Genomic DNA, 10,502 nt, shown 5'->3' with positions numbered 1-10,502 from the left:
TGCACCTCATTAATAGCTTTTTTGATTTCAGCTTGGTTAGATTTTAGTTCTTTTATTTCTTCAGAAAGGGCTTTTATTTCTCCAGACACGGTTTCTGTAATATCTTCCATGCCTTTTTTGAGCCCAGCTAGCACCTTGAGAATCATCATTCTGAATTCCTGATCTGACATATTACCAATGTCTGTATTGATTAGGTACCTAGCCTTCAGTAATGCCTCTTTTTCTTTTTTTTGTGGTAAGTTTTTCTGCCTTGTCATTTTATCCAGATAAGAATATATGAATTAGGGGCGCCTGGGTAGCTCAGTGAGTTAAAGCCTCTGCCTTCGGCTTAAGTCATGATCCCAGCATCCTGGGATCGAGCCCCGCATTGGGCTCTCTGCTCAACAGGGAGCCTGCTTCCCTTCCTCTCTCTGCCTGCCTCTCTCCCTACTTGTGATCTCTGTCAAATAAATAAATAAAATCTTAAATATATATATGTATATATATATATGAATGAGAGAATAAAATACTAAAAAGGTGGCAAAGACCCCAGAAAAATGTACATTAACCAAATTAGAAGAGACCCCAAGTTGGGGGGAGAGGAAAGTGGGTAAAAAGAAGTTCAAAAAGAAATTTTAAAAAGTATTTATTGAACTGGTGAATAGAACAGAGCCACCCATTTGATTTCGGGTGTATTTTGGTCTCTTAGAAGAAACTACCTCCCAAAATTTTTTAAAGAAAGAAGGACTAATATATATACAAAAATAAGGGTAGACACAATGAAGGGATGGAATATGACTATAAAGAGGAAAATTTTAAAAAATTCTAAAAAAAGGAATTGGTAGGATAAGTTGGTTGGAAAAAGAAAGAAAAGAAAGTGGGGGAGAATTTGCTCAGGCTGGAGACTAGAACAAAGCTCTGTGCTAGATTTAGGGTATATTTTGATCTATTAGAAGAAATTGTATCCCAAAATTTTTTAAGAAGAAAAAACCTTATGTATACAAAAAATAAAGTTAGATACAATGAAGGATAAAATATGACTATAATAATGAAGGTTTAAAAAGAGCTTTTTTAAATAAAGGTATTGTTAAGATAAACTAGCTAAAAAATGTTAAAAAGGGAAAGAGGAAAAGTTAAAAAAATTAGAATAAGAAAAAAATAAAATTAACAAAATTTAATTAACTTTGCCTGAGTAAAGAATCATGGGGAGAAAGCCATGAATTCCATGCTTTGCTTTCCCTCCTCTGGAATTCTGCTATTCTCCTTGATCAGTGAGCTTGGTCTTGGCTGATCCTCTGGGGGAGGGGCCTGTTGCAGTGATTCTCAAATATCTTTGCTAGAGGCAAAGTTGCGCTGCCTGGCCAGGGGCTGGGCTTGAGTAACCTGCTCGGTTCGGTTCACTCTAGGAGCTTTTGTTGCCTGAGCACTTTCCATAGAGCTCTGGAGGACAGGAATGAAGATGGCGGCCTCCTAGTCTCCAGCCCGGAGGAGCTGAGAGCTCGGGGCCCCACTCCTCAGTGTGCCCTTGGAGAAAAGTGCTCAGTCACCCCCATCTCACTGGTCTCCAGCCAGCTCCAAGCTCACCCAGCCTGTGACCGAGTGTTTCTGTCTCTGGCACACAGCCCCATTTGGAATCTCCAAACCCAGCAGATTCCTGCTTCCAGAGAAGGAAGGTGAGTCTCCCTGGATCTGCCACTTGTGGGGTCCCTTCTCAAAGAGCAGTGGTCCAACTGTGCCACAGATCACAGTTTAAGGTAAACCCGAGCTGAGAGCTCACTCCTCAGCTCTGTCTCTGTAGCCAGCTTCCCTGTTCTAATAACCACGAGCTCTGCTGCACTCAGACACCCCCGATCCTTCTGTGACCATGCGGGACCTGAGACCACACTTTCCCTCAAGGGCTCCCCCCACCCCAGCCTCTGGAGCAATGTCCCTCAGTGGAGCAGAGTTTTAAAAGTTTGAATTTTGTGCTCCATTGCTCAACCATCTGCTGGGAGCCAGCCCCTCCCCCTGCTGTCTATCTTCCCGTTGCTTTGGATTCACTTCTCCACACGTCCTACCTTTCAAAAAGTGGTCGATTTTCTGTTTCTAGAATTGCTGCTCTTCTACTCTTTGATCTCCCGTTGGGCTTGTAGGTGTTCGGAATGGTTTGATAACTATCTAGCTGAACTCCTGCGACCTGATGTCATCTCAGTCTGCTACTCCTCCACCATTTTGACTTTCCTCTAAAGATTTTATTTTTAAGTGAGACTTACATCCAATGTAGGGCTTGAACTTAAAACTCTAAGATCAAGAGTTGCTCACTCCACCAACAGAACCTGCCAGATGCCTCAGTAAAAACTATTTTTATCTTTTTTTTTTTAAAGATTTTATTTATTTTTTTGACAGATAGAGATCACAAGTAGGCAGAGAAGCAGGCAGAGAGAGAGGAGGAAGCAGGCTCTCCGCTGAGCAGAGAGCCCGACGCGGGGCTTGATCCCAGGACCCTGGGATCATGACCTGAGCTGAAGTCAGAGGCTTTAACCCACTGAGCCACCCAGGTGCCCCATGTAAAAACTATTTTTAGAAGAACATCTGAAATCACTTATAACTAGATGTAAATTCAGTTTGTTTTTCCTACTCCTCAGAAGATTATCTCAAATCTTATCTATGCTTTATCAGACATTTTATTCTATTAAAAGAAGTCTAGGCCTTTTTGCATAAGCAAGGATTACTTTGGGAAGTTGGGAAGTGATCTTTTCAGGAATTCCTGAAATATAATAAATTGGGTTGGAATTAATTCACCTATATATCAAACAAATCCTAAGATACAACAGAAATCTAAACTGGTTATTAATACCTTCTTGTTGAAAATTATTTAAATGATTTAAAAAAAATCAAATGTTACTTTATAATAAGCCTTTACTTTTTTGGTCACCAGACTGTACCCTAAAGCAATGCAGAAGTTTCAAGTTTTCATATAAAGTCAAATCATGAAACTTGATTATATGCAGCTGAATTTAGGTATTATTACTATATTTGGATTATATTAGTGGGGTTGGCTTTTAGCTTGTACTTAGTATATGAATGCCTTGCCACTCTCAGTTAGAGTCAGGCTTATGTTGATCAAGAATAATTGGGGCAGCTGGCTGGCTCAGTCAGTAGAGCATGTGACTCTTGATCTTGGGGTCATGAGTTCAAGCTCCATGTTAGGCATAGAAATTACTTTTAAAAAATGAAGAAAAGTACTCATGCTGGTATTTCTTAGATAGCTTCCATGATTAGGAAATACTGGTCTCCACAAGTTAGGGTTTGAGTAGGATGCTATAACAAAGAGAACCATGATTTACTAAGCTAAATAAAATAGAACTTGATTTCTCTTTTACATAACAGTTCTAACTGAGTGGCTCAGCTCTATTCTATGAAGTTATTCAGAGATCCAGGTTCTTTCCCCTGTTGCCCTGTCATCCCCTAGAGCTGCCATTCTCTGCATGGTAGAGGAAGGGTCTTTGTAAATCCCAACTGATGATAAGGAGAAAGACAACATGGTGGGTGTATAGTCATGGTCCCAAGACTTAGGTCCATAAGAGGTATGTATCACATTATATTCTATGGAGAAAAAGAGTCATAGGACTTCATTATGAAAAGGAGCTGGAAAATTCTGTTTAGTTCTGGGTCTAGGCTTAAAGGGAAAATAGATTTTGGTAGACAACTAACAGTTTTCAGTGTATGCTGTTTCTGTTGATCATGGTAAGGTTTCCTTATTATAAGCAGCTTTTTTTTTTTTTCCTGAAAAGGGCAAAATTGATACAATTTTTGTATGGACCCTTAAACTGGAGAAATAATACCACCTTTATTTTTCTGCAGACTGTGTGCATTACTACATCCTGACTATAATAGTGAGAAATTATAATCTTTCTTTGAATAGGATCATTTCTAGTCTTTTTTAAAAAACTTATTTGAGGGGCACCTGGGTGGCTCAGTGGGTTAAAGCCTCTGCCTTCGGCTCAGGTCATGATCCCAGGGTCCTGGGATCGAGCCCCGCATCGGGCTCTCTGCTCAGTGGGGAGCCTGCTTCCTCCTCTCTCTCTCTCTCTGCCTGCCTCTCTGCCTACTTCTGTCAAATAGATAAATAAAATCTTAAAAAAAAAAAACTTATTTGATCTCAGAAGAATAGGAAGCAATATTAAAAAAAAATTGTGATTTACCTATGTCTTGTGAATCTTTTTCTAGTTCTTTTTATTTAGAGGGAAAAAAGCCATCTTCTATTACTAGCTCTGCAATGAAAAATAAATTCTTAGTTGATCAAAACTATCATTTTAAAATCACTTTAAATGATTAAAATGATTAAAAATCATTTTAATCTCCTTTCTTCCTGAATCAGTGCTCAATTTAAGCATTGCTTAGTAGATAACTTCTAAGGCTCTTTTTTTTTTTTTTTAAGATTTTATTTGTTTATTTGACAGGCAGAGATCACAGGTAGGCAGAGAGGCAGGCGGGGGGTGGGCAGCAGGATCCCCACCAAACAGAGAGACCAATGTGGGGCTGAATCCCAGGAGCCTGGGATCATGACCAGAGCCGAAGGCAGGAGCTTTAACCCACTGAGCCACCCAGGCACCCCATGTGTACTCTTTTAAAATAATTTAGAGTACAGGTAAGTTTTTTTTTTTTTAAGATTTTATTTATTTACTTAGAGAGACAGTGAGAGAGAGCATGAGCGAGGAGAAGGTCAGAGGGAGAAGCAGACTCCCCATGGAGCTGGGAGCCCGATGCGGGACTCGATCCCTGGACTCCAGGATCATCATCCGAGCCGAAGGCAGTCGTCCAACCAACTGAGCCACCCAGGCGTTCCAAGTTTTTTTTTTTTTTTTTAAGATTTTATTTATTTATTTGACAAAGATCACAAGTAGGCAGAAAGGCAGACAGAGAGGGAGAGGGGGAAGCAGGCTCCCCACTGAGCTGAGAACCCGATATGGGGCTGGATCCCAGATCCCTGAGATCATGACCTGAGCCGGAGGCAGAGGCTTTACTCCACTGAGCCACCCAGGTGTCCCTAGAGTATACGTAGCTTTTAATGAGAGGTTTACCAGGGAAATAAAACATAAGGCATTCTTAATGGTTAAAAACTCATTCTTCAAATGAGATAGGTTATTAGATACATTATAGATAGAAAGAAAAGTGAATGGTGTCCATTTGTGCAGGGTAGTGATTATTCTCTAATTTTATAGTCTGACCAAATTTATGTTTTGATGTAACATGAATTTTTGTGTGTAACGAGACTCCAACAGGCCCAAGAAACCCCTCATTACCCATTATCATCTCCACTTACTAGTGTATGCTTAAATTCTCAATTAGAAATTACTTGTTTTGGCTGAAGTGTTTGCCTTGCTAAAACTCAGCTATCTCTGGGAAATTAACTCTTTAAGCCCTATAATCATTTTATATTTTATTTTGGCTGAATTTGTTCTTGAGTTTCCTGAGGTTTCACTTTGATATGAGCAAGCAGGATGCTTGAAGTAACTGTGAGCAAGTCCACTGATTAGGGAAATGGCCACAAAAAAGATTTTTTGCTTGAAAGATGAGTTTAATTTGTGGAATTGTTCTTCACGGAGGACCCTTTGAGTTCTAACTGATTTTTAGAGGATAAACTAGAGCTGATCATTCCCACTAAAAGAATGTATTATGTGCAAAAGGCATGCAACATTCCTGAATTTTTAGTCCTCACTTTTTAGAAAATTATTTTAGAATATTTTAGAATATTCTAGATATTTTAGAATATTCTAATACTATAGAATATTTTAGAAAATTATTATTGGTAATTTAATGAGAAAAGAAAAAAACAACCTCATGGACAAAATCATAGTGAATTGACAATATTATGATTTAATTTTCATTAATCATGCTAAAAGTTTGATGAAGAGATTTTTAAAATTTATAAAGCACGTTAATCATAAAATATATTAGTGATAAATCCAAAACATTGGTGAAATAGGATTTAAGTATATACTTTTGTTAATAAGAATATTGATTGATTGTGGATATTCTGAGGTTATCAATCAAATGTTAACATTTATTTTCAGCCCTGAGCTTAAAAAAAATTGCAGATAAGATGGCTTGGTGATGAGGGAAGAGCTTTCCCCCTAAATGGACAAAAAATAGTAACTGCCTGTTTTGAGATTTTCTGAATGAGCTTTCCCCCTAACTGGACAAAAAATAGTAACTACCTCTTTTGAGATTTTCTGAATGTTTCTGAACGTAAAAAAAAAAAAAAAAAGTTTAAAATTTGTGTTGGGTAATTCTCACTTTAAATTGGATTCAAGACATTGTCATAATTGCCAATAACTGTTCTGTGTGAATCCTTGGAACTCTAGTTTTAGATTTAGATCTAACAGATAACTGCATTGTCAACTCTGGTAAAGTGATAGGTCATGTTTTATTAACATTTCTGTACCTAGTTTCTGGCGTGTAGTAACCAAAAAGTAAACGTTCAATGGATATTCAATACTTCCTTAATAGATTAAAATTCAATATTAATTCATAAGTAATTATTGATTCATTTCTTATGTGCTATGTACTAAAGAAGAGCCAGAGATGAATAAAACAAATGGTCCAGTTAACAGAGGAGAGATGAGACAAGTGCGAATATAACTATAATATTAAGTGGGGTAAGGTGAGTATCCTGAGATAAATGTAAACAATATATAATAGAGGTGCAAAGGGCAGAGACTTGCACAGAGTTTGGAGACAGGGTAGCCTTCAGGAGAATGTGATATTTAAGGCTGAACCTTGAAAGGTGGTCATGCAGCTGTGTGGTGGATTGGAAGGGTTGTCATGGCAGAGAGCATATTCTATATAAAATATCAGTGCGAATCAGACCGTTTTCCACCTCTGAATGGCCATAGCTATTGTACAGCAATTGGGTCACAATATGTATTAATAATTTCATATTAAGGTTGTTACCTTCATTCTCTCCACTAAAATATAAACTTCTTAAGGGATGTATATATGTTGGTACATCTTGTATCCTATGTTAAATCTATGAATGCTCTGTACACAAAAATATTTAAAAAATTTACTTTGCAATTTTCAAATTACCAAAGATTTTATAGTTTCACTATTTTTAAAAAAGATTTTATTTATGTATTTGAGAGTGAAAGAGCGAGAAAGAGCGAGAGACAGCTCACAAGCAGGAGCAGAGGGAGGGGGAGAAGGAGAAGTAGACCCCCTGCTGAGCAGAGAGTTTGAGGCAGGGCTTGATCTCAGGACGCTAGGATCATGACCTGAACGTAAGGTAGACACTTACCCCACTGAGCCACCCAAGATTCCTTAGTTTCACTATTTGTTTTAGATTTACTTGTTGACAACCAAAATAGTTCCTCAAATATGATACATAATCAGTCATTTCTAGAACAACAGGTAAGGGCTAAAGCACTGGAGTTAGGACTGCCATTTTTAAATTACTGGTTTAACTACTTACCAGCAGTGGAATTGTGGCAATTTATTAACCACAGAGGATTCATTTTCTCATCTAGAAAAGAGAATGGTAATCATATTTATTGTCCAGGGCTCTGTGATAGATTAAAGATGGCCATAAATACTTTGCCACCCCTTCCTTTGAGAGGTGAAGTCCAGTTTTCATCTCTTTGAGCGTGAGCTGGCTTTTGTGATGCTTTTAATGAATAGACTGCAAAGGAAGTGAGATTCTGGGACTTTTGAGGCTGGATCTAACGCTCTGCAACTTTTGCTCATCCCCTTTTGAATTCTTGCTCTTGGAAATCTGTCTCTCAGAGTCCTTAGCCAATCATACAAGAAATTTGATTACGCTGAGGCAGCCATGTTGGAGACACCATGTGTAGGTGCTCTGGTTACCAGTACCTGCTGAACTCAGCTTCCCAGCCATTCCGGCCAAGGCACCTGACATGTGTGTTAAGCCTCTGGCACCCTTCAGAACAGCCCATCTCCCAACTGAATGCCATATAGTGACCTTGGCTGACTCCATGTGGAGTATCAGTATGGCTAGTTCTAACCCTATTTGACTTTTTAACCTGATTTCCTTAATCATGAAATGTAATAAATGGCTGTTGCTTTAAAACACCAAGTTTTGGTTTGGCTTACTAATAACAACAAATCTAGAACAGGCTATTATGAAGATTAAAATGATTTAATGTACATAAAACACTTAGCACATTGCCTGGCATATAGTAAATATTTCACAAATTTTTTTTGCTCTTATGGTATTATTATAATATAGCCACAATTATGAACTCTGTGTGTGTGTGTGTGTCTGTGTGTGTGTGTGTTTGTGATTTGCAAGGACTGAGAAAATAAACACAAATGAAAGGCAATAATATGATGCATTTTCATATAAAATAGCTTTTGTAAAATTGTCATTCTGTAAGGAATTCTTGTTTTTCTCTGGCTAAGCATTAAGTAATGAGGTTTTTTTCCTTAAGGTGTTCCCCCACCCCAAGACTTTTTCTCACATTACTCTATATTGTCTATCTCAACAGCCCATCTGAATGATCTTCACTACTTCGTTAACTTCAGTTTCTATCATTTGTTAATGAAACCCAAAGCTTTACCTTTAGCCAACTTATTTTTCATCTTTAGATGTGGATGTTCAGTTGCTTACTGAAAATCTTCACCTAAATGTACCATATGGCAAAACTGAACTCCTCAGCTCCTCATTCTTTCCCCTCAAATTTCCCTTGTTCACTAACCACTCAAGTGCTTAAGTCAAAATCTGAGTTTTAAATAAAAAATCTGACCTGAGATCACAACTTATATTCGTTACATGTTTGTTGCAATAGGATCCTATCTATAGACAGTAATCGAAAAGTTTGAGGCTTTTATAACCTAGCTTGTGTACTATGATACAGGAATTTCTATTTTGTGTGAAGGAACAATGTGTATAAATAGTGAAGAACACTTTGTAAGGTATGTGATATTTGGGCTGTACTAAGGAAACTACAATAGTTTAGCAAACTTTGGGAATTAGACCTTTTCTATCTTTTGTTTGTTCTTCACGCTCAAGCCTATAGAAGTTTGTGACTACAGGTATTCATCCAAATTTTAATTTGAAGGATGCCAAACAGCCATATAGAATTCATCTGTCCTTTCTTTTTTTTTTTTTCCTCAGTTCAAGTTTAATAGACACAACAAAAGATCAAAAGTGACACCCCACTACAGTATATATCAGTTGACCTGCCACATAGAACAGCTCAGGCCATTCTCCCTGAAAGAAGAAAGCTGGCCTCCCCAGACCCTGCAGGAAAGGCTGTCCTATACCACATCTGCACTGAGTCTAAAGTTGTGTGTTTTAAGCATGACCACAATAGTATAAAAGAGCTTCTGTCTTCATGGCTTCCCTCTGCAGCTGGGCCCTAAAATGGCCCAGTGCTCACTTCTGTTTGGAGAAATATTCTTTGCTTTTCCGGACATCAGGCTTCCAGCCAGCAGGGCACACTTCCCCATGCTTCTCAGTTAACTGGAAGTCTCAAGAGTCTCATCCACAGACTGGCCCACTAGGAGACATTCACAGTGACTGCTGAAGGATACCTTTATCATCAGTGGTAAAGAGGTCCCTGAACAAGATGTCTCCATCACCCTCTAAGACTCCATAGTCCTGAGTGATGGTATGCTTGGGTTCTGATACCAAGGGACTGTTTGTGGGTCCTAGTCCTCCTTGTTTCTTGAGTATGTTGATCTGTGCCAGACAGTAGAAATGAGAATCCACAGAAGCACCAATCAACTTGGCAGTTGGGTTTCTTAAATTCTTCTGCCCTGTCATTGAAAGCAAGGATCTCTTTGGGAGCACACAGAGGTGAAATGAAGAGGGTAAAAGAAGAACACTGTATAGTTTCCTTTGTAGTCAGATATGCTGATGTCTTTGGACTGGCCATCTGGCATAACAACCATGGCTTTGAAGTTGGGGGCAGGTTGCCCAATTTTAACATTTCCTCAAGACATCTTACCACTGGCACCTCTAAGAGCACTTCAAAGACCAGTCAGGAGGAAGACACTGTCTATATATTTCTTTTTTTTTTTTTTTAAGATTTTATTTATTTATTTGACAGAGAGAGATCACAAGTAGGCAGAGAGGCAGGCAGAGAGAGAGGAGGAAGCAGGCTCCCTGCTGAGCAGAGAGCCCGATGTGGGGCTTGATCCCAGCACCCTGAGATCATGACCTGAGCAGAAGGCAGCGGCTTTAACCCACTGAGCCACCCAGGCGCCCCTGTCTATATATTTTTAATCTTTGGTACTGTTAGCAGTAGTAAAGCCCATTATTTTTTCTAGTTGGCACACAATACCTTTCTTCATAGCTTTGTCAAAAACAGACATTATTCTACACTAGCCATGTGTCCAGTTCCACATGAATACTCGAAATATTGAGATTTTAAATCAAATTTAATCAACTGCTTAGACTTAAGTATTTCCTGTCTCCTATTGTCATTTTTAATAAAATTTTTATTTGGATTTTAGTATACCTTTATGATAATTTATGCTGCTCTGATCTTTAGTCCCCGGAAATAATTGTAGCAAAAATT

At 38.4% G+C, this 10,502-nt stretch overlaps 1 pseudogene; it reads right to left on the bottom strand.

Annotated features, from left to right (window-relative positions):
• Positions 1-9,355: 9,355 nt before the first annotated feature.
• Positions 9,356-9,924, bottom strand: LOC111140690 (annotated as a pseudogene).
• Between the last annotated feature and the right edge of the window lie 578 nt (positions 9,925-10,502).

Source organism: Enhydra lutris, unplaced genomic scaffold (genome assembly GCF_002288905.1).
Source record: "Enhydra lutris kenyoni isolate GAN:26980312 unplaced genomic scaffold, ASM228890v2 scaffoldscaffold4, whole genome shotgun sequence".
Lineage (NCBI taxonomy): Eukaryota > Metazoa > Chordata > Mammalia > Carnivora > Mustelidae > Enhydra > Enhydra lutris.
This window is presented reverse-complemented; position numbering and strand designations above follow the sequence as displayed.